Raw genomic sequence first — 26729 nt, forward strand, 5'->3', positions numbered from 1 at the left:
TCTATAGTTACTTTCTTGGCAGGCACAGGAGAGGCCCATATCCAATCAGGCTCAAGACTCATTCACAGAAGTGATCTTATTTGACCCTTCTTCTGGCCAAAGCACCATCTTAACCGAGCAGGGTGGGCACACTACTGTCCATTTAGGGGGCCAGACTCTGTATGCTAGGTTTCCTTGTGGTCCAGATATACAGTCTTCTTCTACGGTATTTTAAATGGCTCCCTACACGTTGGATCTTCTCCTTTGCTGTGACCAACAGCAGCACCTTAATTCAGCAAGGTCTCCCCTAGGACAATGGTTTTCCCCAACCTTAGGTTAAAATGAGTGTCATAACAAATGACAATAATTACTACATACGTAGGTCTACCTATGGCTCTGCTCTGTGCTCAGTATGTCATATATTGTCTCAGCCCTTTTAAAGATGAGGAGCCTGAGGCTCAGAGAGGTTAAGTAGCCGTGAAAGGTCACGGTGCTCCTAATCAGGGTCTTTCTAATTCCAAAGCCCATGGCCAAAGCTGACCAGTACCTGCGGCAAAGACATAGTGCAAGGTTGTAATCACCCAGGTGAGTGTGGCCCCTTTATAGGAGTTGCCTTGGAAAGCTTTGAGAGTATTCCTTAAAGCGTTTTTATTACTCTTCTTTTGAAATTCCCTTTAGAACTTCAGGCAACATTCTTTGAAATATTATCGATGGGATAGATCTTCTTCCTTTGAATGTGGATTTGAGTTTTGGATATAGCTATGATTCATTCAGCACCCTGTGGTGATTAAAGACCTTATCAAGCTGGGTAAACCAGTTTGGGTCGCAAACAAGGCATGACAGAATGTAACAAGATTATTTGCAATCTCCAGCATTTCTGAAGGAATGGAATAGAGGAGTGGAAGGGAAGAGACTTGGATTTAGAGGCACCACGGTTCGGGGTACAAATCCTGACTTAATCACCCGGGAGCTATGTGATTCTGGGAAAGGCACGTAACGATTCTTAGCCACAGTAGCCTTACCTCCAAAAAGAGCATACCAATCTAGAATACTTGCTTCAGTGTTGTTTGGGGATCAAAAATTAACCTCACGTCAAAATATGTCGGAATGTGTCTGAAATGCAGCCTTTCTCAAGAACTATTTCCTGAATCGGATTATCAGGTTACTTGTCTCTGTCCTTGTCCTTCAAATGTGATGAGAGGTGGTAAGCAAGACTTAATGTGGTCTGCGACAATGACCAGACCTCAGGACCCCTCTCAGTGCCACTGGTCCTGGCATAGAGCAGGTATATTTACCATTACAGATGAAAAACCAGAAGGGAGGTCCCTAGTTTCCCGATGCTAAGGGACATGGATTTGAAGGAGGATGGGGTGTAGTTTGCAGTTTGCGGGAGGCAGTTTCTATCTCAAGCTTACTCCCAGACTCTCTCTAAAACAGTAGGAAACCTGAGAGCAGCTTCAGCAAGGGCCCCTTAGGAACTGCCTGCCCCATGGCAGGTTCTGGCTCAAGGTGGGACATGGGATACCGCTCCTGTCCTCCAGAACAGTATCCAAAGGGCTGCTTTAGTGACAGGCATGGGATGATGCTACTCAAATTATAAGAACTGGGAACACCTCAGAACCCATTGACACAAACAGTGTTATTCATCTATTGACTGAGATGTTGTAACTCTTCAGGCAACAAATAAGCCTGCTATGTCCAGGAGGTGCCCAGTGAACAAAACAAACAACAGTCTAGCATAGAGGAAAGAGAGACAGGGAGAAGAAAAGACTGGAATAGCTGACAGAAATAGAAGCCTTGTGTAGTGTTGTTCTGAATTCATAGGCCTGCCAGGCTTCTTTGTGAGGTCAGAAGGATGATTTGAGAATTCTAGAAAATTCGCAGAGAGGTGTTTATCAAAAGATGGAAAAGAGGAGTGCCCAAGCTTTTGGCAACATACAGTAAATCAGGGATAGCTATCTATTGAAAATAGGGGATGGGGGGGGCGGCCTCAGTGGCTCAGTTGGCTAAGCGTCCAACTCTTGGTTTCAGCTCAGGTCATGATCTTGTGGTTTGTGGGTTCAAGCTCTGCATCAGGCTTCCTGATAACCACAGGGCTTGCTTGGAATTTTCTCTCTCCCACTCTCTCCTTGGTCCCCCCCTGCTTGTATGTGTGAGTGCATGTTCTCTCTCTCTCTCTCTCTCTCTCTCTCTCAAAAATAAATGAATAAACTTTAAAAAAATGAAAATAGGGGAAGGGAGCAGCCTCTGAGGAACTCTGTAGAGCTTTGGTCAACTGATCTAGAGCTCTTCTACTCTATCTTCTGCAGCGCCCTAAAGTACAGGTACAATATTGTTTCCATTTTACAGATGAGAAAACTAGAGTACAGGGAACTAAATAACTTACCCAAGGTCAATAGCTCCCAAGTGTCAGCAGCAGGATTTGAACCTAGGAAGTGTGGCTCCAGACTCTTGGCTCTTAACCACCTTCATGCAAACTTTCTCTTCTCCTCTGCATGCCCATCCCCAATAAAGTAGCCTGGCCCAACCGTGAAATCTCTCCTCCTTCCTGTAGGGCTCATTCTAGGCCCCACATCTCCCTATCAGGAAGCCATAAATGTGGGCAACCTTAGCATAACTTAGTCACTAAGGAGAAAGGAAGTACTTCCAAAGCCTTGGCCTGATTCTTTAGATCCACCAAAGGTGAGATCCAGTGACTACCCCTACCTCTCTTCCTGTGCTTTAAAAAAAAAAATCAAAAAATTATTGTCCATCTGTACAATGGAACATTATATAGCAACAAAAAGAACACACTTCTCTATAGCATGCGTGTAGAAAAGTGCACATCTTAAGTGTATAGCTAAACAATTTTCCCATGTCACCACCATCCACATTTAGAAATGGAAAATTACTGGCACTCCAGAAATTCAGAAGCTACCCCACCGTCCTTCCCAAAGGTACGCACTGCCCCGATTCCTAATAATACAAAGTTATGTTGTTTGTTTTGAACTTTATATAAAGGGAAACATATGATTTGCCTTTTTATGTCTGAAGTACTTTGTTCAACATTTCATGCAATATTCCTTCTTGCAGTCGCAGATGACAAAGTTCTTTTTTCCCACATTGCAATATGGATTCTATTGTATGAACGCAACACAACTTATCTACTCTATACTTGACAGTCACTGGGTTGTTTCCACTTTGAAGCCAATACAAATAATGGAAAAATGAGCGGTCTCCTACGTGTGGTCCAGCATCCATATGTATGCATTCTCTTGGGCATAAACCTAGGAGTAGAATTTTTAGGTGTTTAAGTAGCCTATGAGAACTTTTAGTAGATAATGACAAATAGATTCCTAAAGTGATTGTACGAGTGTGTATGGGAGCATATGAGAGTTCTAGTTGTTTTACATTTTCATCAACGCTGTTTGGTCTTTTTCTATTCTGGAGTATAATGATATCTCAATTTGGTTTTAATTTGCGATTCCAGTTGACTGATGAGGTTAGCTGCTTTTCATCTGTTTATTGGCCATTTGGATAGCCTCTTGTGAAATGCTTGTTCAGATATTTTGCCCATTTTTAGTTGGGCTTTTCTGGTTTTGGTTTTGTTGTGTTTTGTTTTTCTTCATTGATTTGTAGGTGCTCTTTATATATTTGGGACATGAGACCTTTGTCAGTTCTGTCTGGTGCTGATTTCTCTCCCACTTTGTAGCTTGCAATTTCACTCATTTGATGTCACAATGTCTTTGTGAGCTTTAAAAGCACATTTTTAAAAGAATAATTGCCACACAATACACTGTACATATTTAAGGTGTATGATTTGATAAGTTTTAAAATACATGTACATTAATGAAACTATCACCACAGTCAAGATAAGAAATAATTCAGTCGCCTCCGGGAGGTTTTCTGTGCCTCTTGGCAATCCCTCCCAACAGATCTGCTTTCTCTCATTAAAACTTGGTTTGCATAGTTTAGAATTTTATGTAAATGGAATCACACAACAGGTACTCTCTTTTGTCTGGCTTCTTTCATTCAGCATATTTTGACATTTATTCATGTCCTTACTTGTATCAATAGTTCATTTATTTTTACTACCGAGTAGTATTTCATCGTGCGGTATATCGTAATTTATTCATCACCTGCTGATGAGCAATTGGACTGTTTACAATTTAGGGCTATTACAAATAAAGCTGATGTGAACATTTCATATACAGGACTCGACATAGACATAAGCTTTCGATTCTCTCAGGTAAATACCTAAGAATGACATTTCTGGGCATATGGTAGGTATCTCGTTAAGGTTTAACTTCTTAAGGAGCTGTCAAACGGTTACCCAGAGTGACTATCATCTCACAATTCCATCAGCAGTGTATGAGAAGTCGAGTTCCTCCAAATCCTCACCAACTTAATATGATCAAGTCATTTAATTTTAGCCATTCTAATAGCTATGTAGTATGTTCCATTATCATTTTAATATGTTTCCCTAATACTTGTTTCCTTCATGGCTTATGGTGTTAAGCATCTTTTTACATGTGTGTTTAACATTCTTGTATCTGCTTAGGTAAAGCATCTAGATGTTGAGATCTTTTGTTCGTTTTAAAAACTGAGGTGTTTGCATTCTTACTGTTCTTATAGTTGGTTTTTTTTTTTGTTGTTGTTGTTGTTTTGTTTTGTTTTGTTTTGCTTTGCTTTGGTATAGTGTGGAAACAAGTCCTTTCTCAGACATTCAACTCACAATATTTTCTCCCCGACTGTGACTTTTCTTTTCAGTCTCTTGACCACATCTTTTGAAGAGTAGAATTTTTAAATTTCATTAAGTCAAAATTAAGGATCGTGCTTTTGGTTTTATATCTAAGACATTTTGCCTAATCCAACAGCACAAAGAGTTGTCCCCCTATTTCTTTTGGAATTTTTCTAATTTTATGCTTTCCATTGAGGTCTATAATCCATTTTGAGATAAATTTCATACATCAGGTGCAAGGTATAGATTGAAATTCATTGTTTTCATATGGATATCCAATTGTTCTGATACCATTTATTGAAAAGACTTTTTTTTTCTCCACTGAATTGCCTTTATACCTTTGTGGAAAGTCATTTGTCCATATATGCATGGGTCTATTCTATTTCTTTGATTGGTTTGCCTATCTGGAGGCCAATAACACACTATCTTAGTTACTATAACATAATAATGTTTGAATCAAGTAGTATTAGCTCTCTGAATTTGTTCTTTTAAATATTGTCTTTTAATGAACTCTTCTGTTGTATTGTTCTCTGGGCAAACTCTTCCGGTGCTTGGTTTGTTTTCTAACAAGTTTTCTCTAAGAAATCTTGAATCTACTCAGACACTTTTCCAGCTTGGATATCTGTAGATTTTAAGTCCATCGTTCCTTTGGGCTTAAAGTTTATTTTTATTCAAAGATCTTTTATTAAAATGCATGTACCCCAAAGAGAGTGGGGTTGTGGTGGTATTACTCCAAAAGTCATCAGCCATTATGGTAACCGACAGCCAACTGACAATCTGACTGTTTTGGAAAAAGACTCTACAGCCCGGCAGACCTCTTGGGGCTGGGGAAGACCAGGTGGAAGGTGGGAGAGAAAGGAGCTTCAGGTTTATAGTAATTCCTATAAGTTACCAGGTATTGTACTGGCTGTTGTGCATTTAGCATCTTATTTTACCCAAGATCATTGTAATTTCCCTTCTAGGAATACGCTGTAGATCAGGGTCCTTTTCTATAAAGGACTAAATGTTTTAGGTGGGGCCAACTTGACATGGGGGTGAAACTGTACATTCACACAGCATGTAAAATCATTCATATTTTTGGCTTTGCGGGCCATACAGGTAGTCTCTGATGCCTCTACCCAACTCTTTCCATGCTACACAAAAACAGCCATCGATGATATTTAAACACTGAGCCTGGCTGTGCTTCAATAAACCTTTATTTATGGACACTGAAATTTGAATTTAATATTATTTTTACATATCATAAGATATCTGTCCTCTTGTTTTTTTCTCATTTGGAAACATTGACACCGTCCTCAGGTCCCAAGTCATACACAAACAAGCAGTGAGTTCTATCTGGCCCGTGGGTGTTAGGTCCCTAGCCCTTCCCTAGAGAAACTCCACACATGTGCATCAAGTGACATGCACAGGAAGTTCACATCAAAATTGCTCTTGAATGCTCCAAACTAGAAACAACCGAAAGTCCCTGCAAAGGTAGAATGGCTAAATATATCGTAGTTTATTTATATATAACATATGGTTGAAAGAAAGAAGCAGGTCTTAAAAGAATACATACAGTATGATTTTATTTATATAAAGTTCAAAAACAGACCTGCATAAGTGCTAAAACTAAAATATAAAAAAAATAATAATAAAGCAAGGAAATGATCACAGGAAAAATCAGGATGATGGTTACTTCTCTGGAGGGGAAGGTGATGGGGAGGGGACTTCTGAGGCCTTAGCAATGTTGCGTTTCTTGACCTGGGTCATGTTTGCATTGGTGTTTGCTTTATATTTATTCTTTGAACTACACCTTTTATGTGTCTACTCTGAAATGTATATCTCATCATTTTTAAATTTTCAGTTCCTAATTCTAACCGGGAGTTGGCATTTGGAGCCCCATTTCAGAGTGAGGTTGGGGGAGGGGGGAATCGCATGCCCAGGCCACATGTTTCCAACTTCCTAAAGCTCCTTTGATATAATTTTGAAGACCTTTGGCATCCATCTGGCCCTGGGCTTCACATTTGCCAAGAAGAGTCTTGGCTTTTATAGCATTCAAATGTTTTTCTTCTCAGTTTACTTTTGTCTCAGATAATAATGCTCTCTGCCAAATTCCCTCAAGGTCAAATCCACATTATTATGGGTTCCATTGTCTTGAAGCCTTTCTTGTTTGCAAATTCCATTTTTCCTAATTTCAAAATATAATTATAAATAATTCAATCACATTGAATTGGGCAGTGGATGTGTATACTGGCTACTTTCCCTTTATCCCTCTGCTCCTCAGTGTTTATTCTCTTCTTAATATTTCTACCTTCTGGCTCTCTATGTGTGGCTGTATGTTGTCATTAACCAGGCAGGGCTGAAATGAAAGAAAAGAAAATATGTATTCATGGTTGGAAAGGACACGAGTTTAGGAGTAAACCTACGGCAGTTTGAACCTCAACTCAATCTATTGGCTGTGTGCTCACAGCCAGTGATCTAACCTCTCTGGGTCTTTTCTTTCACTAATGGAACTATGAGAGAGAGCCATTGCAAGAATTAGATATGTAAAGGTCAGGCAAGAAAACCTGTGAAATGGACACAGTTCAACACCTTGCACTACAGCCACTTTATGACTTGTGATAGGGTGCAATAAATTTCAGTTCCCTTCCTTCCTTCCTTCCTTCCTTCCTTCCTTCCTTCCTTCCCTTCTTTTTCCATTTTGCAAGATTTTTCTGTCTGCCCTTACCAACCACGTTAATCCAGCAATTGCCTAATGAGAGAAAAGGATGGTAGTGTGTGGGTTGGGGACAGGGAAAAAAACAAAGGTGGAAAGAAAGATTCTACTCTAGAGCATAGGAAAAGAGCTCGCATTATATCTCTATTTTACTTGCCCATCGCTCTTCATACCCCTCATTTGTCCGTGAAGTCATGGGTCTCTGGACCCCTAGAAATCCAAGAGCCTGGTAAGGCTATTGTCAGAATCTTTATAGAGCCTAAGAGAACTCTACCATGATTTCAGGAATAAAAATTGCCTTCAAATAAATCACGTAGAATCTGTCTGGCGTATTGTCTGTGCTGAGTAAGTTTTGGGTATTATTACTGCGATTGTTGGTGTTACGATTATTATTGCTCTTCAGGACAGCATCTCAGTATGCGCGACAGGAGTTGTGAGGCCATCAGCTGCCTCGTTTGCCACACGCACACCCAAGGTACGACTGTTGTTTCTTTCAGCATTTCTCAGTCTCCCCTGTCATTTCCCTCCCCGAAACATTTCATTCTGCCTTTTCCAGAACAAACATCATTATAATCACTTCTTGTTCACATCTCTGCTATCCCCATGGCTCTTGCTGCTCTCACTGGTAGTAGCAACACCTCTGAATTTACTACCATCTGCAAATATCATTAGCTATTGTTTATTCCCTCTCCCACACTATTAATGAAGATGTTAATTAAGACCAGAACTAACACTGACCCCAGCAGCAATCCACTAGACATTTATCCAACTGGATAAACTTCTGTTAGTCATTACCCACCGCTCATAGACATTACCACTCCTCCATTCCCTTCATCTGCTAATTTGTAAGAGACCAGGGGAGAGAATTAAGGGAGCCCAGTATTATTTAAAAATTAACACTCTGATACTTAGGGTTTTTGGAAAAGGATTTGGTGGAACATCAGAAGGATGGTTGTCCGTAGTATATGCATGAGTGAAGTGAGCCAGCATCCCAAAGAATTTGGTAATTGCCTGGCTCAGCTTATGGGTTTCTGAGATTTCGTTTCAGCCACCTCCATGTAAAGATGATCAGACTAAGGCCCAAAGACTTCTCCAAGATCACTTCCCTCGTTAGTAATAGAACCCACATTGGAACTTGGGGCTCTCACTTCCAGTCCCACACTCCGGGTAGAAGCGAAGTTGATCTCACTTCACAGACGGTCTGCTCAGACACCTGCGCATCAGCATTTGGCCACTAAATCCTAAGCTTGTGGAGTGGAACACAGTGGCCGTCAACTTCATCCATTTGGCTTCAGCAAACCACGTCGGGAAGGAGATCTTTACGTATTTTGTTCAAGGCAAGAGCATTATTCACCATGATGCTCTGTTCTCTCAACCTATAAATGAGTGGTTCTCGACCCTGGCTAAACATTAGAATCACCCAGGGGAGCTTTTAAAAAATACCAATGCCCACACCACATCCCTAGAAATTCAGATTTAATTGGATTGAGGAGAGACCCAGGCACTGGTAATTTTTTTTTTTAAAGCTCCCCAGGTGATTCTAATGTGCAGCCCTAGTTGAGAGCCACCCCAGAGGATAAAGTGTTCCTCCAAAGAGTCCTAAGTTGGGAGGCTTCTTGTTCTATAGAAGAGGGTCAGTATGGACCTGCTGTACCTTAGCGAATGGGAACAAACCTTTCTCTTAAACAGGAAACTGACTGCTCTTCGAACGTTTTCCTTGTGAAGAATGCAAATTGCATTACCGACTCAGAATGACGTAATTTGGAATCTCGTAATCCGGTAGTGGTTACCTACACCTGGCAATTTTTCCAGACTTTAACTTTGTAGGTCGTACTGCCTACCTAAAAGCTCTCAGGCAGTCCCAAAGTCAGCTACTGGTTTAGTGTGAAAGCTGGCCCACTGGATGCAAAGTCGAGCAAAGGACAGAGGGCTTACCAGCGTTTGAAGGGTTTGCTCTTTAGACATTAATACCCGTCGTACCCGATGCAGCAACAAATGCCTTCCTGCCGCTGGTATGGCAATGGAGCCTTGGTGGATGAAGAATGTAGGTCAAAGACAAAATAAGGAAACGTAATCTCAGGCTTCTGCCTGGACAAGAGCCCAAGAAGAATAAAAGACAAGACTTTGGAAGACCTCAGAGGCTGCTAGTCTTCTGGCATCTCACTCTGTGGCCTCTTCCGTTATAAGGGAACATCTCTACGTGACGAATTGCCAGCAACACTCACACCTATCAGAATTGGGGGATTCACGGTGCTCATGTTCACTTGTGCAGGTTGTTCACTGCCCAAAGGTGCTTGGGACACGGGGGCTGAAATGTGCAGTGAAAAGCAGTGCTTCCAGGAAGGACAAGAGGACTCTATTTGTAGTTCACAGAAAGATGCTGCCCGGAAAGTGGGATCCCCGAAGAGGGATAAAGACACAACAGTTTTCCACGTCCCTGTCATAAGCAGCAGAGGCCTCGTGATGAAAACAGGGAAGAAGAGAGAGGAGCAAAGAGATGACCGAAAGTGTCAGGGTTCCCAGGGATCGTCCACCCTCCCTGGTGCTCCAATGCTCCAATATCAGTGCCTCTCGATGGTCGTTAAGGCTGGGCTAAAACAGGAAAATGTACAGGAAGCTGGTGAAATGTGGAAATGGAATATCTGTAGAACAGACAATAAGACCCAAGGAAAAAGGAAGTCTAAGGTGGGAACATTTTTTTATGTGCTCATTCTCTCCTCAACTCAAGTTGGGGCCCCGGCCATGGCTCACGGGCTTGCCCACGGCTGTGACAACCTGGTTCAGCTTCTGGGAAAGAGAAAGAAAGAGCGGGGATCCCGGCAACAGTCACTGGTGGAGGGCCAGGACGGGCGCCTCCACCAGTGAATGCTTCCAGATGCACCGAAGTGTTGTCCCAAAACACGGCTCAAGAAACAGCTTAGGTAGAGAGTGACTCCTCTGGAGGAAAAAAAAAAAAATCAGTCATTTTGACAAGGTCAAAATACCAAGAAAACAGCATTCCCAATTGAGAAGTTACGGGTCAGGACCACACTCCATTAGAAAATGCTCTTTTCTGCTTCTCCCTCAGACATTTTGGCTCTGACATGATTTTTAATAAGTCCTCCCAAACAGCAACTCTCTGGGCACAAGCTCTCAACTAAAAACATGTCAGTGGATGGGTTTGGGGTAAGGGTTCTCTCCCCTTGCCCATGACAAAAAGAAAGAGGAAGCAGTCAAATAATGGAGCTAAATAATCCCATCTGAGAACAAATGGTCCCAGGTGCTACTTGGGCACAGAATTAGTGGGTTGTAGTGTTGTCTGCACTGCTCAGAGGGACTCAGAGGGAAGGGAAGTTTCCCTCGGGATCTGAAAATTGGGGCAATTTGGATGATTTCCTCTTCGCTTGTACCTTGGAAAGGTAACCAGGGAGGAAGCCAGTGGAGTGAGAAGGAGAGAAGGAGGGAAGGAAGGAAAGAAGGAAGGAAGGAAAGAAGGAAGGAAGGAAGGAAGGAAGGAAGGAAGGGAGGAAAGAAAGGAAGGAAGGAAGGAAGGAAGGAAGGAAGGAAGGAGGCAAGGAAGAAAGAAAGAAAGAGAAAGAAAGGAAGGAAGGAAGGAAGAGAAAGAAAGGAAGAAAGAAAGAAAGGAAGGAAGGAAAGAAGAAAGAAAGAAAGAAAGAAAGAAAGAAAGAAAGAAAGAGAAAGAAAGGAAGAAAGAAAGGAAGGAAGAAAGAAAAAAGAAAGAAAGAAAGAAAGAAAGTAAGAAAGAAAGAAGAAAGAAATGAGGGAGGAAAGGAGGGAGGAAATGAGGGAGAAAAGAAGGTCTCATTTACTGAGCACAGACAGCTTGCCCAGACATCGCTTGGCTTTTCCATATATGTGATTCCACGTAATCTCTAGAACACCACTGTGGGGTAGGTATAGTTGCTTAGTTAATAAGTGGCCAGGTTGTATCCCATCCAGGTGTACCTGACTTCAAAATCCTTCCCTTTTCCTTTTAACGACTAGTCTCCGCCAACTAGACACACATACATGTACCCCTGTGTTTATGCATGTGCACACGTGTGTTTTATTCCTTAAGTGCTTCTTAATCTTGCCCTATCACCAAGCAACCAAACAATGAGAGTAAATTTCCTATGTCTGTTTTTTATGCTCTTCTCAGACTCTAAATGGTTTTCCTCTCTCCAGAGTTACCACTAATGTCGTTTTCATCTGTCGTTGCCTGTATCTTATTGAAAAAAGGAGAAGAGGAGGGTGGGGCCGAGGGAGATCATTTGTCCTGGCTCTTTGGCTTATTACTGGGCATAGACTATTTTGGGGGGGGGGGGTAGGGGGGGATGCCCCCATTTTGCCAACCCCATACCATGCAGCTGTGGGAATTCTCTCGTCTGCTTTAAACAGTCCAGCCCTGTTTTGCCCACAACTTCTTGAGAGTTGAAGTCTCCTCCTTCACGGAGAAGACAACCATCCTTGGAGAAGCTTCTTTTCAAGCAGCCATTGTACAGTCCTCTGAAGGAGGGATTGCAGACCTCGCCCCCATTGCCAGGGGCCTCTACCTTTTTGGTTTCTTCCCCCTGGGGAGATGGGGAGGGGCTGGAGGTGGGAATGTGCCTGATGAGGCTGCGTGGGTCACCTGCTGCCCAGGGGAGGAGAACCATGGCCAGGTTTTCCCCCGTGTCTCCCTGGAGCAGACACAGACGCTTCAGGAGGAGAGACGCTATCACAAAAGGGTTTATTAGGAAGAAAAAAAAACCCAAAAACATGTGAAAGGGGATGGGGTGTTGGCAAGCAGGCTTGCTCCAAGCTCAGCCTCTGCTGTCTGTAGTCCCCATTTATTGATTCTTTTCTTTCTCCACTCCCCGCTTTCCAAGGGTTCATATTCAGTCCACAGAGAAAAGCAATCTCCAGGCAAAAATGGTTACAGTATTTTATTAAAGTTTGGTAGAGAGGAGGGAAGAGGAAGGAAAAGGCTGGACTAGGGGGCACGGGGTGGGGGTGAGGGGGGTGATAATGTCTGCCTGAGAGCGAGGAAGAGAGAGGGAGAGAAAGGGAGGGCAGGCATGCATGAGAGTCTCAAGCAGCAGCCAAGAAGCAGAGAAAGGGCTGCTGGGGACAAGGAGGGGGGTGGTGTGCCAAAAGCCTTATAGAAAAAGAGCAAAGATCCGAACAGGAGGAACGGTTAAAAAACCGAAGTGCAAATGGACCTTGGGATCCTCCCTGGGAAGAGGGCTACAAACAAAATACAAGACAGGATGCCGGGACACCTCAGAGTAACACAAGTCCCGAGGAGGCAGTTTGGAGAGGCCACAGAAATGGCCTAGCAAAGAAAGAAATAAATGCCAGAGAATGCTAATATGTGGAGGGCCTTTAAAGAGAGGGAGAGAAAGAGAGAGAGAGAATGGAGGTCTGAGACACAGAGCGACATCAAGTGAAAGCCGAAGCAGAGCAGAGACAGGGACAAAACACACACGCATAGCCAGACCCCAAGAGAGGGACACGGAGAGAGTCACACACAGAGAAAGACAGACAGGGATGGGGGTGGGGGTGGGGGGGGCAATGGGAGTGGGGCGAGAGGGAAAGTCTCCAGCCAAATGCGGGAGATTTGGCAGGTGGACAGCAGCAGCCGGCCAGGCAGTCACTGCACTTGCTGCGTCTAGTCTATTGTCTGGAGGGGGGGAGAGGGAGTTGTTTGTTTGTTTTGTTGTTTGGCCTCTTTGTCTCTTTTGTTCCAAGCAGTTAGTTTGCTCCTTTCCCAGACACTGGGCTGATGGAAGAGCTTTATGGATTTTTCTTAAAGGGACAGGATTAGCTAGTTTACCAGTGTAGCATTAGTGATGCCTCAGTCCTAACCAGTTTCTACCTAACAGGCTATATATATATCTGTACTATTTTAAAAGATCAGAGTAAGGATGGAGAGTTAGTATTTTTGCTGTTTTTGTGACTGGTTAACAAGAATAAACGGGTCAAGTTCACCCTCCCCTCCCCCCCCTCCCCAAGCGTCCTCCTCCAGGGTTGCCAACACTGCCAGGGGAAGAAGGAGGGAAGGACAAAAAGAAGAAACCCCTACAAACCAAAGTAAATGGAAACCATACATAAATAGCTCCAAACATTGGTACATGTTCTGCCCCTCTTTTTTTAACCTAGGCATCAAGATGAGAAATATAAACTCAAGGCTTTAAATAACCACCAGAAGAAGGGCTTTGAAGGGATAGGGGTGACTGGGCCACAAGTCCTCTGACGCTCACCAGGCAGGCACCGAAGGCCCCCCCTGGCCTCACAACCAGACCTGTTTCCTGTAGGCCCTTCCCAGGCTCCATCCCAGAGGACAGACACTGGGCTGGGGGCTTGGGGAACCTGTTTTGGGTCACCCCTTGGGGCTTGGCCTTCCCGAAGGAAGGGACTGTTAACACAACTCAGAACTCAGGCTGCCCTATGCCGGTGTCGGAGGGTAGAGAGTCACTCAGCTGACCTGAGAGCCACTGCTTATTTGTTTGAGGAGGGGTAGAGGAAAGGGGTATCCCGCAAGCCTCTGACTTTTTTGTTTCCCCAGAGACTCCTAGCTTCGTATCCTTCCTAGTAATTTAAATCAGTTTTGGTCTAAAGCAGACAGCTTCTGAAGGAAATGAAATTTCAAAGCACTCCCAAATTCATCCACGTTTGAGTTTGAATCCATCTCTAGGCCTCCCTCCAAAATAATGCCCAGTCCTTTTTCTTCATCCTAACTACGCTTTTCCCTTGCTTGCTTTAAAATCTAGGATGCTGGAGATTAAAAATCATTACACACAATCCGAGGGCTTGAGGCCCTAGGAAGGGTTCAGAGGGGGTGGAGGTGCGAGAGGGAAGTGGGTGCTCCTTTGGGAGCAGGATCTTTTATATTACAAGCAAACAGATCCGGAGTGGACTCTTCTGCCCTGGAAAGTGCGGCTGCCACAGTTGGAGGGTGCAGGTTGGCTCTGGGGGCAAAGCGGGCTGTCACCTCCGCCCCACCCTCTGGGAGTTTGGTACTTAAGAGGTACACAATTCTGTCAGCCGCTGGGGTTTAGGGGTGGCAGGGTGAGGAGTTAAAAAGTAAGCTGCTTACACCTACAACTTATCCACTGCCCCCCCCCCCACCATAACTTCTCTCCTCTCGGCCACCGTCCCCCTCCTTTTTTCAAAGCTGCCATAGGTGTCCCGGCCCTTCGTCATTGCGAAGTTTTTGCTTCTGCTCAGGTGCCATTTGAAGGGGCCAGGGAAGTCCCGCCTTTCCAGGGGAAAGGAGGAGGGGATGCTGGGGGGCGAGGAGATGGGACCTTGGTTCCCGGCGGGCCCAGTCCGAGAGAGGCCTGTGGGAGGTGCGGCCGGAGGGAGCGAGGCAGCACGTGGGACACGTGTTTGCCCAGGGTTTGGAAAGAGAGAATGTTGTGGGGCGCGGGTCTCCCGAGACTCCTGGGGGAGGGGGCATTGGTAGGCAGCTTCGATTTGGGTGGACGTCTGACGTCCCAGGTCGCACGAGGTAACCGAAATCCTGCTAACCTTGAGCGTAGAACTTGATTCGGATCTGGGCACGCAGGCGCAGCCCCGCTCAACCCGTTAGCTCCCACGGACATCGCTTAGGGGCAGGCATCCTCGGTGGCCAACGATCTGAGGAGCACACCCGGCACGTGGAAGGATCAAAGCAAAGTGCTGGCCACGACCCTGGCGGGGTCAAGTCCGATTCCAGAACCAGTCCAGCGGGGTTCAGGAAGGGCCCTGCAACCCCAGGCCCGTGAGTCCGCCCCGCGCCATCCGAGGGGGATTTCGTTTCTATTCCCCGCACGTGTCCCAGCGGCGCACCAGGAGATCCAGTTTCGCCGGAACGTTCCCGTTGACTTGTTGGTTTGAAAGTTGAAGCCCCGGGGTGGTAAGGCTGGCCACAAAAATTTCAAACCCCGCTAATCCTAGACAAAATAAAAACACAATAGGCCACAAACCAACCAACTTGGGGCACATTCTGTGGTGGTCTCCTGGCTGGGCACATGGAACAGTGCAACCTGGAGGGAGTGAACCTTTCTACTTCTAATGCCCAGTGTCGTGTGGGAAGACCTCAGGATGGAGTTACAGCCGGGTCCCCCGTCAACCGCATGCTCCCGTCTTCTAAAGAAGAATGAAAACAACCCCCCAAACCGGCCGCATCCAAAGCTCCGCGGGGTGGGGGGCAAGGGGCGCCGGAAGCTTGCCTGGAGCCCGAGCTTTGGCACGAATTTGCCTCCCACCGAGACGCAGGGTCTCCCAGGGAGACGGAACCCGGCCGGAGAAATCGCGGCCTGGGAGCCCCTGGCCCCCACTCGGGAGCCAACCCGCCCAGCGCGAAGAGTGCGTCCCCCGATCCCCACGCCGGGGAACTGCAAGGCGGGAGGACGCTCAAGGCTCCAGTAGGGTGGAATCCTAGAGACAAAAAAAATCTGAAAAGAAAAAAATAAATAAATTTGAACAAAACTAAACTACAAGCCCGCTGGTCCCCGCCGAAAGCGAGGTGGGGGAGGAGGGGGCGGGAACGGCCGAGGCGCAGAGAGTGGGGGATGCGAAACGAACTCCGTCCCCTGCAGAGTCGGTGCCTTCGGGGGCTCCAGCACCGCGCGCTCCCGCCGGCAAGGTTTGGACTCACGGGGGAGGGGGAGGATGGGAGGGAGAGGAGAGAAGAAGGATAGGTGGAGGGGGAGAAGGGAGGTGGTGGTTCTTTTTCTCCTCCAGCCAGCGCCAGCCGAGGCGAACTTGCGGTGGCGGAGCTCGAGAAAACTTTGGAAAGTTTCGGGAGCGCGGTTAGTGGTGGAGGCGCAGGGCAAGGAAGCAATGCTGGGGTGGGCGCTGGGGAGCGGACGGGGTGCTCCTGGGAGGCCAGGTCCTGGGGTGGTTAAAGATCCAAGCATCCTGGGTCAGGTCCGCCCCCGGCCGCAGAGGCTTCGAGGCGCTGACTGCGGGACGTTTCCTTAAGAGATGGACAAGACAAGACCGCGGGTTCGGCGGTCTCTGCCAGTGCCGAAAGCACTGCAGGGCGACGGCTCGGAGCAACAGCGGGAAAGGCTCGTCTGCCAAGGCGGGATTAGATCCTCCCGCCCAGGGGCCCCGTCCCCCATCTTCCCCCGCCCAGCGAGGGCCGCGCGCGCCAGGGATCTTTGGGGCGACGCGCGCCGTCTCGAGTCGCGCTTCGGCTCTCCGCGCACCACGTGCGCCCACGGCCTCAGGCGGGGATGTTTGGGCCAGTGCCCCTGAAAGAGAGGGGGCCACACAGCCAAGACCAGGCTTCGGCCACGTTCGGCCCGCGCACCCTTGCTGGGGGCAGGATAAAATGGCCCAACCCAACTTTTCCCTGCGCCCTGGGAAGGAAGCGTGGCGCGCCCGCTGGAGCGCGAGGCCGCCGCCGCCCGTTCCACACGCGGCCTGGCTTTCTGCTTTTCCTCACTGCGCACCAGGGAAAGGCAGAATTCAATGATATCATCTAAGTGTCACGCAGTCTTTTCCTCTTTTCCTCTGGAGCCTAGTGTATTTCGAAGAGGTATCTCCCAATTCTCAAATAAATGCCTTTCCCTCTAAAGCCTGGCTGGATTCTGTAGTAACCATTGAGGCGAAAATGACCACACACACACAAAGAAAGAAAGAAAAGAAAAAAGAAAAGGGAAGAAAAGGAAAGGAAAGAAAAGAAAAGAAAAGAAAAAAGAAAAAAAAAAAAAGAAAAGAAGAAAGGAAAGGAGAGGAAAGGGGGAAAAACCCAATCAGTTGTGAGTTTACAGCCTGAAGCGGCTTATTTGGGCCCATTGAACTCCATTCCAGACCGCGCAGCTCACCCTATTCGGGGAGAAGCTGGAGAATGGAGACAAAACAAGGTTATTTAAAGTGACTCCCGGAACGCGACTTCCCTTCCAAAACTCCTTAGGTGTCTGCTTCAGGGCTCCAGCTTAGCGCGGCCCGGGCAACCCAGCCTCGGATGTTTAAACCGGGTCAACCCCCGGCTGAAACTACCTGTTGGGAGAATGCGCAATCTAGACTTTCGGCCCTCTTTTCTCCCGCGCAATCCCCGCAGCGCCGGGATGGTTCTGGGTTTGGCAGGACTGGGGAGAGGACAGAAGAGCCGGGAGCAGCGGACAAAGTCAGCAGCTCCTGGCTCTACCCAGCGTGCTGCAGGGGCTCTTTGGAAAGTGGAAGCAGTCCCTAGAACGCGGTGCGGGGCCCTTGGCCGCAGGGATGCCCCCAAACTCTCACGATTCTCGAAATTCGGAAACCACGAAGCGGTGCGGTTCGTGCCGGCTTGGTGCAAGTCTAACTTAAAAAAAAAAACAACACACACACACACACACAAAAAGCCTCCTGGCGGCTTCCTCGGCGCGCACCCCCACCCCGCACTCCAACAGCCCACACTTTTCCCTGCACCGAAATTCACTTTACTACTTAAAATTCGGAAAACTCCGCCGCCGCTTGGACGCGCGGCAATCCAGAGGCTGCTTAAAGCTCTTGCACGAGTTGCTTGAGGGAGATCACTCTGCTCTTGCGAGCACACAGAATCTCTGTATCTTAAAACAGCCTAACCCGACGAGGAAGCAGAGTTAGCGGTGACAATCTGAGTAGTCTTTGCAGCCCGTTGGGGGAATTTTCGGAGCCTGGGGGACAGGGGGCTTGTCTCGCTGGAACCGGTGGGAAGGACGGTTCCGGCCGGGCCCTGGGGCTGGAAGTCTCATTTGGGGAGCGCACAGCCCGGGTTTGGCGCGCGCGTTTAATTACGTTCTTTAGGGCAAACTCTCCCGCACAGCCTGCGCCGACATTACTTCTAGGGGGATGTGGAGGCACAGGCTGGACTAAACCGGGAAATCCCCCCCTCCCCAGACTCGGAAACCACTCTGCATTGTGTCTCCGATGCGGGTTTCTGCTCTTTGATAGCGAACTGCACTCAATTTGGGGAGCAGTGGGACTTGGGAGAGGCCCTACCGACGGGCCCGTTTGGGGTCCGAGGGTACGGAAACTCTTTCTCCGTGATTGGGGGTACGGCGGCGCTTTATTTCTCGGGGCATGCGCTCACATTTTCCACGGTCACAACGCACTCGGCTTAAAACGAAATGGGGACAAATATGAGGCCACTGCAGGGAAGGAGGGGGGTAAGCCTCATCTTGCTTAGGATACTCGTTCTGACAGCGAAAACTGCCGGGCTGCGCCGAAGAGCGAGAATTTATTAATGAGAATTTATTGCACAGGAACGAGAGTTGAGACTTCGAGCTAAAAGACGGCTCAGGACGCTTCCCGCGCGGCAGTCTTTTATGATCCTGCCGCATTAGTCTGTTCTGCCCCTAAGTCACACCCCTATTCCCAGTCTTAAGTGGCATTTCCCTTCCCAGTGTGCCTCTTTCCTGTGCCCACTCGTCTGGGGCTTCGTGTTGCCCAGGACCTCTCCGAGTCTGGAAAAACTCTCGCAAACTTGTCCTTCGCCCAGTGCGTATGCGCGGGTGGGCTCTCCCCGCGCCGCCGCGCCGCAGCCCCGGACCCTCCGGGGCCTGGGAAACCCGGTGCATTTTCCAGCGCTCAGCTTCTGCGCTCCTGTTTTATTTCAGTTCAATCCCAGGGGCACGGACCCAAGGATAATAAACAATGCTGCTTATTAGAGATACAAACGGGCGCAGAAAAGAACCACGCGGAAAAGCAAGCACAGAGACATTTTAACAAGTGGCCATGCATTCAGAACTGTCTTTGAAAGTGACTTGTAATGTACAATGGGAGGGAGCCTCTCCAAAATTACAGAAATTCTCAGAATGTAGGTTTGTCAAAGGATGATGGCCGGAGCTATTTTTATTTATTTGGTTTTGCCTCTGGAAATCAGGCGGAGTTGTTGCTACCTGCCCAAGCCTCTCTACAAGCCGCCTCCCCCTCCCTTATCCCCCTCTTAGATCGCTAGGCCTCACACACAAAAAAGGGAGGGGTCTTCCAGGTGTGGGCATCCTTGGCTACCGTTATTTCAGATCCCTCAAGGGTTGAAAACACTGCCTCCCCTTTAGGCAGTGACAACACGGGCTTTGGGGGAAGATGTCATCGTAACGGGTGTGGTCAAATAATTCAGAGAGACGGGGGATTTTTTTTTTTTTTTTTTTTTTTTGTATATATATAAACGCAGATACCTTGTGAGTGTTGACCCTGAGAGTGGAGGCTGGTGATTCCTCCTTGAGGTGCGGGTGAAACCGATTTCTGCCCTGCCTGATGGCCTTGGGAAAGGGCCTCCCATCTGCTCTGATCGCCTCCACCCCTTCCAATGTCAGAAAACCTTCCTGCCTGCAAATATTGGCACTTCGCTGCTACTGACAGGCGGTGCTGCTTTAAATAGGAAGAAGACCGCGGGGCGAAAAGAAAGTCACAACCTTCCTACCCACCAGACTACCTGCCTCCGGTCCCCAAAGGCCAAGCGCTGGCAAAAGAGACTTACAAGGAAAACCTCCGATTTCGGAGCAGGATGGGAAATGAATCAGCTGTGTGTTCCAGGAACAAAATCTCTCTTTGATTCTCAGGGACTGGGGTGCCCCAGAACGGGTCTCCCCTGTTTTAGTGCCTGAGCGCCTGCACTTCCTATGACCCTGTCTCTCCACTTTTCCATTGTTGTTGTTCAGATAAAGGTAATGCTGGGAGAGCTTCAGCGGTGCTTCAGTTCAGTCCGCCTGGGCAGCAAGTTCCTTTTGACTTTATCCAGAGTGCGGCTGTGCTTCTGGCGGTGCCAGGGTCGGGTCTGGTCTCACCACAGCTAGCCCCGCGCCCCACACAGAACTCTCAGCCTCTGGACCTGCCTGGGGCTGGCTCTGGCTGGGTCTGGGGCCTCTCTTTTGAAATGCACCCCTCTGCCAAGCAAGGGCATCTCCTCGGAAATGATCATGGGGCCAACTGCACTCAAGGAATAGCCCAAACCTTCCCTCCCTAGCTCCTACCTAAGTTGATGGCTTTACGTAGTGTTCATGAATTTTTGTTTCCTAACTTCAATTCTGAATGATCTTCAGAAGTCTTGAGCTGTCTACCCTAGAGGCCAGCTTCTCCTAGGAAGGGAAGGGTTTGTGCCCGATGAGTTCAAGCTTGAGAGGCTGGCCTCTGCACAACTGTGGCTGCATTTTAGAGAGTGCCTCAGGCATTTTGGGTGCTGGACTTCTTCCCACTGTTTTCCAATTCAATTGGACGGTGCCTAGTAACTCCATAGAGAAGGAAACTGAGGCACAGAGAAGGGACTGGGCTTACCAAGGGCATACGGTGAACTGAGAGCAGAGTCTGCACCAGACCCCAGGTTTCCTGATTTGAAGTCCGTTTGCCCCAGTTTTGAGGCTGGTGTAGCTAACAAGACACTACTGTTCAGGATACATCCACTGTGTGCCAGACCACTTATTGTGCCAGACGCTTTACATAGGTTGTCATTACAGTAACCCTAAAGAGCATTATTAGCCCCAATAAAAATTTGTAAAAATTATAAGAGTAACATATGCATAAATCAAAATATTTCAAATAATCCAAAAGGGCATAAACTGAAAGTAAGTCTCTTCCTCTGCCCCTTCTTCCAGAATAATGCTGATATTTTTCATTCCTTTAGTGGCTCTGTCCATATCTAATAGATGTCACCATTACCTTCCGAGTGAGGAGGGGGAGTGTCCCAATCAGGATAACCAGCTGTGGCTGCCTGTCTCAGACCCAGCACCACCATGACTGTCTACCTCAGGGAAGGTGAGGAGTGGGGAGAAACAAGGAGCGAGGCCACAGATAAGAAGGCTCAAGTCAGAGTTCATGTCACCCCTTCCTCTCCTCTCCACCTGCACCTGCTAATGCTACAGTTTCCCGGGAGCTGAGACCATAAGCTCTCTCGGTGCAGGTAACCTGATGGCCATTTGTGAGGGCTGCATTCCTTCCAGGCCTCAGTGCAAATGGACAAACAGCTTTCCTTGTGTCCTTGTCACCTAGCTGCTGTCACCCCAGTGCTGCTGCAGCCTGTACTAGCTCTGTCTGGGGCTGGGACAAGCTTCTTCAGCTTCAGATTTCCCTGCCTGTTGCTGGGGGTTGTTGGGAGGCTCAAATGAGAGACAGGGTGACAGGGGGTGGGAGGGGGTGAGGACGGGGGTGGGGGTGGACTGTAAACTTGAAATCTCTTTATGTAAATAGAGTCACTGCTTTTCAAAGGTCTGGTTAGGACCCTGTGGCCCTTCAGTTCAAGATGGTGAATGTTCAGGGTTGTTTGCAAAAGGGTGTGCTTGGAGGATATGGGGATTTGCTTTTGGGTGTTGTGCATATAGGAGCAGGTATAGAAGTACATCTTAAAGTGGAGGGGTTGTTCATTTTTCCGTGAAACATGGGAACACTGAGTCTTTGGGATCAGGGGCTGCGGTGAATATGAGGTAGATTTCCTTCTGCGGGAGAACACAGAGAGCCAAGTTGGTGAGGGCAGAAGGAGGCACTTCCCGGCTTGGGGGTGCACAGTGGGTGGGTAAGAAGCATGGCCGAAGGGATAATTCAGCCTGTCCCTTTGGGTAGATGTCCCCCACCAAAGGCTGATGTTAGACGTTCGGGAGCAGAGAGGGTGAACGCTGGGATAAGCTTCCCAGAACCGATCATTTCATTGTTTGCAACTATTTTTGTGAGTGGAAAGGAGAGGGATTTTAGAGGATGCGTGTGATAATTCTTTCAGGAAAAGCTAGTCCTGTCCTCGAGAGTTCCTCATTCTGGAAGAATTGCTAGAAAATCCTGAATTGGTGGCAGAGGGCAGCGGGGAGGGGGCTCCAAGTGAGAGCAAGTGACGGCCCCTGGCCATGGGCTCCTCCAGAAGAGGAGCAGCTGGGGAGGGGCTGGTGTCTCTGAAAAGCACTTCTAGAAACATGCACAAGACCCTGCAGCATGCACAGATCTGAGATGGTGCAGAGGGAGAGTGTGAGCGTCCAGGAGGAAGGAAAATAAACGGTTTTAAGATGAATGAGGGGGGTTGGGGAGTGGGCTGGTTCCAGAGAGAAACCGTGAAAGGAGGGAAAGTCAGATTTTTTTTTTTTTTTTTTTTTTTTTTTTTTTTTTTTTTTTTTTTGAGGCCCAGCCAGACTTCAGACTTCAGAGAGCCTGCCTTCAATGCCTGTGTCAGGACAAAGGAGGCTGCGCCCCCTGGTGTCAGACTGGCAGTCAGCACCGCTCGCTGCGGCAGAAACCTGAGGGTGGGGAAACCAGGGTCCAGCCAGAAAAGTCCACGGGTCAGTCAGATGCCTTTTCTTCTGTTTGCTAAGGGAGTGGAAGTTGAAATAGCCTTTGCTTTCTCAGATCTGGGGTCTAAATCGAGACTGTTTCAGAGAAGGAGGATTTTTGTTGTTTTACATGCAAGTTAAGTCAACAGGACAGTACCTGTTTCAAAGTAGCCTGGTGGGGTAGGAAGTCCACTGACCTGAGAGAAAAGACGTGCATTTGAGGAAGAGTGTTGGTCTGGGGCGAGTCATTAAATATTTCAGAGCCTCCCTTTCCTTGGCTTAGAACCAAAGGGGTTAGACTAAGATGGCTTTTAAAGTTTTTCTCAAGCTCTATCCAATATTGGGATTTATTCATCGCCACCCTATTATTCTCCGAGAACCTCGAAAACTGGACCTTATTATTTTTATTTTTCTTATGAGCATGCAGGTACAAATGTTTCAGCATGAGCTCCCTGATTCTGAGCAAAGGTGTTTGTGTCCCCTTTTCTTTTAAAACGGCAAAATATGCCTCTTTTCAGCACGGAAGCCATCCCTTCACCCTTTATGCAGCCTCCTGCAAAAAGCAACAGAGTGAGGTCTTCAGTCTCTGCTCTGGTTCTTTTAAAACTAAAGTAGGAAAGTGTCGTGCTGGAAATTATGCCACTGAGTGTTACATGTGGTAGGTGTGAATATATGCTTCAACAGTTCCAGGCATGAGACCAAAAACGTCCCCAGAATTAGCAGAGTTTTCAGCTATAATCTGGCTAACATTTCTACGAATAGGTACAAAGACCGATTTGAGAGTATGTTCTCTCTAAGGGGCTGTCTGGTTGGGATTCCACTGGAATTTAAGGCCATCCCTTGGACGGGCAGGTGATTTTAGCGGGATCAGCCCAGGAAAACTGCGGTAGGGGCTCAGAGTCCGCTCTCCTAAAACCCGCAAGTCGAATCACTGCGATGAGCGGTCATTTGTACCTCACGGCGACTGACTTCTTCCTTCTACACCGCACTTGAACTCTTATCTCTGCCTAGTGGCTACCTTTGCTTTTTGGTTTTAAGCCACGGATCACAGGCCCGCGGGGAGGATCACTTGGGTAGTCTTGCGGACGTGGAGGGTGCGCGAGGCCATTGTCCTGTACCCTGCAGGGTCACTACTTCATACACTACATGAGAGGACTGGTTCCCCCGTACGGGAGAGGGGATCAGGAGGAAGAGAAGCAGTACAACCAGATGAGCCATGGCAAGGATTGGGGGCCAGAGACTCAGAGCACGGTGCTTCTCTGAAGTGAACAGATGCATTGTGGGCCGCGTCGACCTCCAAAGTTCATAGGTTGAAGGCCTAGCCGCCGGGACTGCGGGCTACGACTGCATGTGGACATAAGGCCTTTAAAGATGCTCTTAAGTGAAAAGGAGGCCGTTAGGGCAACTCTAACCGGTGTGACCGGGGAAGTCCTCGTAAGAAGAGGAGATTAGGACAACAGCCAGGTACTGTGGGAAGACCACACGAAGACACTCCAAGGGACGGCGCCTTAGAAAAAAGGGACTCTACCGACACCTTGTTCTCAGACTTCTGGCCCCCAGACTTGCGAGGAAATAAGTTCCTGTCTTCTACGCCACTCAGTCTATGGTACTTTGTCACGGTGGCCCTAGCAAATGACTCTAGGTTGTAACTTGGCGCCCGCCAATCTTGTGGATCCATTCAGGGATGCAGCCCGGAGTCACCGATGTTTTTAGTGTTTAAGAGAGGTTAAGAATCTTTTGCTTTTGAAACGTTGGGAGCAGGGTACATTTCACGAACACACAAGCGGTGGGGTCACGCGGCACCCCACGCTTGGCCCAGGAAGGGCCAGGTGCTCTGGCTGAATGTTCTGCTATGGCCATGTGGAAATTCGTGAATTTGAAGAAGGGCCTGCACTTTTGGGTTGCACGGGGCGCAACAAACCACGTAGTTAGTCCTTGTTGACAGCTAACACAAACTTAAAATACAGTGCTGGTTAAGAGTATGAGGGCCAAAACAAAATAGGTCCGAGGGTGGGTGTAGCGTGGGACACTGGTAAGAACTTTGTGTCTCCAGTTGGATACAGAGAATCCTTCCAGTCTCTGGGGCACCTGGGTGGCTCACTCGGTTAAGTGTCTGACCCTTGATGTTGGCTCAAGTCATGATTCGTGGGATCGAGCCCCATGTCGGGCTCTGTGCCGACAATGTGGAGCCTTCGTGGGATTCTCTCTCTCCCTCTCTCTCTCTCTGCCCTTCCCCTCCCCCGCTTATGTGCTCTCTTTCTCTCTAAAATAAATAAACATTAGGGGCGCCTGGGTGGCTCAGTGGGTTAAGCATCTGACTTTGGCTCAGGTCATGATCTCACTGTTTGTGAGTTCGAGCCCCACGTCGGGCTCTGTGCTAAGAGCTCTGCTCTCTGCCCCTCCCCCCGATTGTGCTCTCTCTCTCTCTCTCTCTCTCTCTCTCAAAAATAAATAAATATTTAAAAAAATTTAATAAATGACCACAAAAAAAGTCCTCCCATTTCTCTGAGAGCCCCTGGGGAAGAATTTATGGGACCCAGAGATTTTCTGGGGGTGGGAGGAAAGGCACAGATATTCTGCAGGTTTGATTCCCTGGGATTCTGCATGAGCTAGTGTGGCCCTAAGATTCCGCAGCCGACCCACCCCCACCCCAGGGATGGGCAGTGAGAACTTCACAATAGGAATACTTTGAGGAAAGGCCCAACATAAGGAGCTAAATGTTTGGTTTGGTGGAGGGGGCTGGGTTGGGCCCTGCGTACGGCTGATGCCGGAAGCTTTTCCAGAGTCATCCATCCAGGCACTGGAGTTGGGCTTTGGAAACGGCGTATGTTTGTTCCCCAGTATGAACAGTAGGACTCTGAGGGGCAGTGCAGCCCAATGTCAAGGCAGCATGGAGACCCGGCGGTGAGAGAGGAACAGTGGTGAGAGAGGACTGGCTAGACTCCAGCTTCCTGCCTGCGGTGTGTGACCAGGATTCTCGCTTTGGAGCCAGTCAGCCCCAGGATTCTTGAGGGGTTCTCTGTTGGGCCGAGCTGCAAGAGAGAACCCTGGCCTGTTTTAAGGCCGACCCGAGCACTTAATTGGAAGTAAATAATAGACTTCCATTTCATGGTGCGTGCCATAGTAGTTGATTCTAATTTGGAAGGGGCAAGCTGTGCCCCTGATGAAAGGAATGTAGTCATCAGGGCTAGAGTCATGGGGGATATTACGGGGAGATCCTGTGTTTAAGGATATGCACTGATTTATAGAAGCTCACTGAAAATATTATAGTGGAATGTTTGGTCAGGAGGTCTGCTTTTTTGGTTCTATTTCTGCCCAGTATTGGCGAACGGGTGAGTGTAAATTTTAAAAGAAGTAATTTCTTATGCACATTTGTGCAAACTCCCTAAGGGGAATCAGTGAAAGACTGTTTGAGACACTGGTTTTCTTGGAAGAAAGTTGCTACATAAATTAGTGTAGAGCTTTTTTTTTTCCATGGCAGGTTTGCAGGACCCTCTGAAGAACCCTCCCATCATGGAAGGGAGAAAATGAAACTCTCTACTAGCGTCTATTAGGGAAGCTAAATGTCTCTCTTTCCGGCAAGTTTCCCAAACCTCATGACTCTGATTTCCAGACCAAAGAGTAAGGTTTTATTTTTATTATTCTTTATACTTGGCATATGGAGGAGAGTCCCACAATGGGGCAGGCCAGACTTAGGTACCCCAGGGGGAATTCAGACACACCTACACAGTGCACCCCAAGCCAGCTCCTCCTTTCTCCTGACATACAGTGCCCTCCTTCTCCCTGAAGTGTATGAACAGGACTCCCCCTCAGAGCTGAGCCAGACCCTGGATTCTCAAGGGGTTGGGTGAGTGGCCCAATATTTAAGATGACTGAAATTCTATGTGTGGTGTTTCTGATTTAATTCCTGAATGACAGTTCCCTTAAACATGTGGGAAATAAGAAACCTCACTAAAAATTTTAATCTAAAAGACCATTCGATTCGGAGAAATGAAACTATGTCCACATAAAAGCTTGTGTTTTAAAACAAGTTTTAAATAAATGTTGACAACAGCATTATTCACAATGGCCAAAAAGGGGAGACAATCCGAATGTCCATCAACTAATGAATGGGTAAACAAAAATGTGGTACATTCACACAATGGAATACTATTTGGCAATAAAAAGGCATGGAGTA

At 47.6% G+C, this 26729-nt stretch overlaps 1 protein-coding gene across 8 annotated transcripts in view; it reads left to right on the forward strand.

Moving 5' to 3' along the window:
- Positions 1-26729, forward strand: part of LOC132663477 (uncharacterized) — a 59199-nt gene that overhangs the window by 15229 nt on the left and 17241 nt on the right. For 3 of the 8 annotated variants that reach the window (XR_014135947.1, XR_014135948.1, XR_014135950.1), the window contains exon 3: positions 26034-26173. The exons of 4 other annotated variants lie outside the window; for them this stretch is intronic. The gene's annotated coding sequence lies outside the window, so the exon portion shown is untranslated. Of the gene's footprint in view, positions 1-19983; positions 21205-26033; positions 26174-26729 lie in introns of those variants that run through there. One more of the 8 variants, XR_014135951.1, reaches the window with a different exon arrangement.

Source organism: Panthera onca, chromosome D4 (genome assembly GCF_046562875.1).
Source record: "Panthera onca isolate mPanOnc1 chromosome D4, mPanOnc1 haplotype 2, whole genome shotgun sequence".
Classification (NCBI taxonomy): Eukaryota; Metazoa; Chordata; class Mammalia; order Carnivora; family Felidae; genus Panthera; species Panthera onca.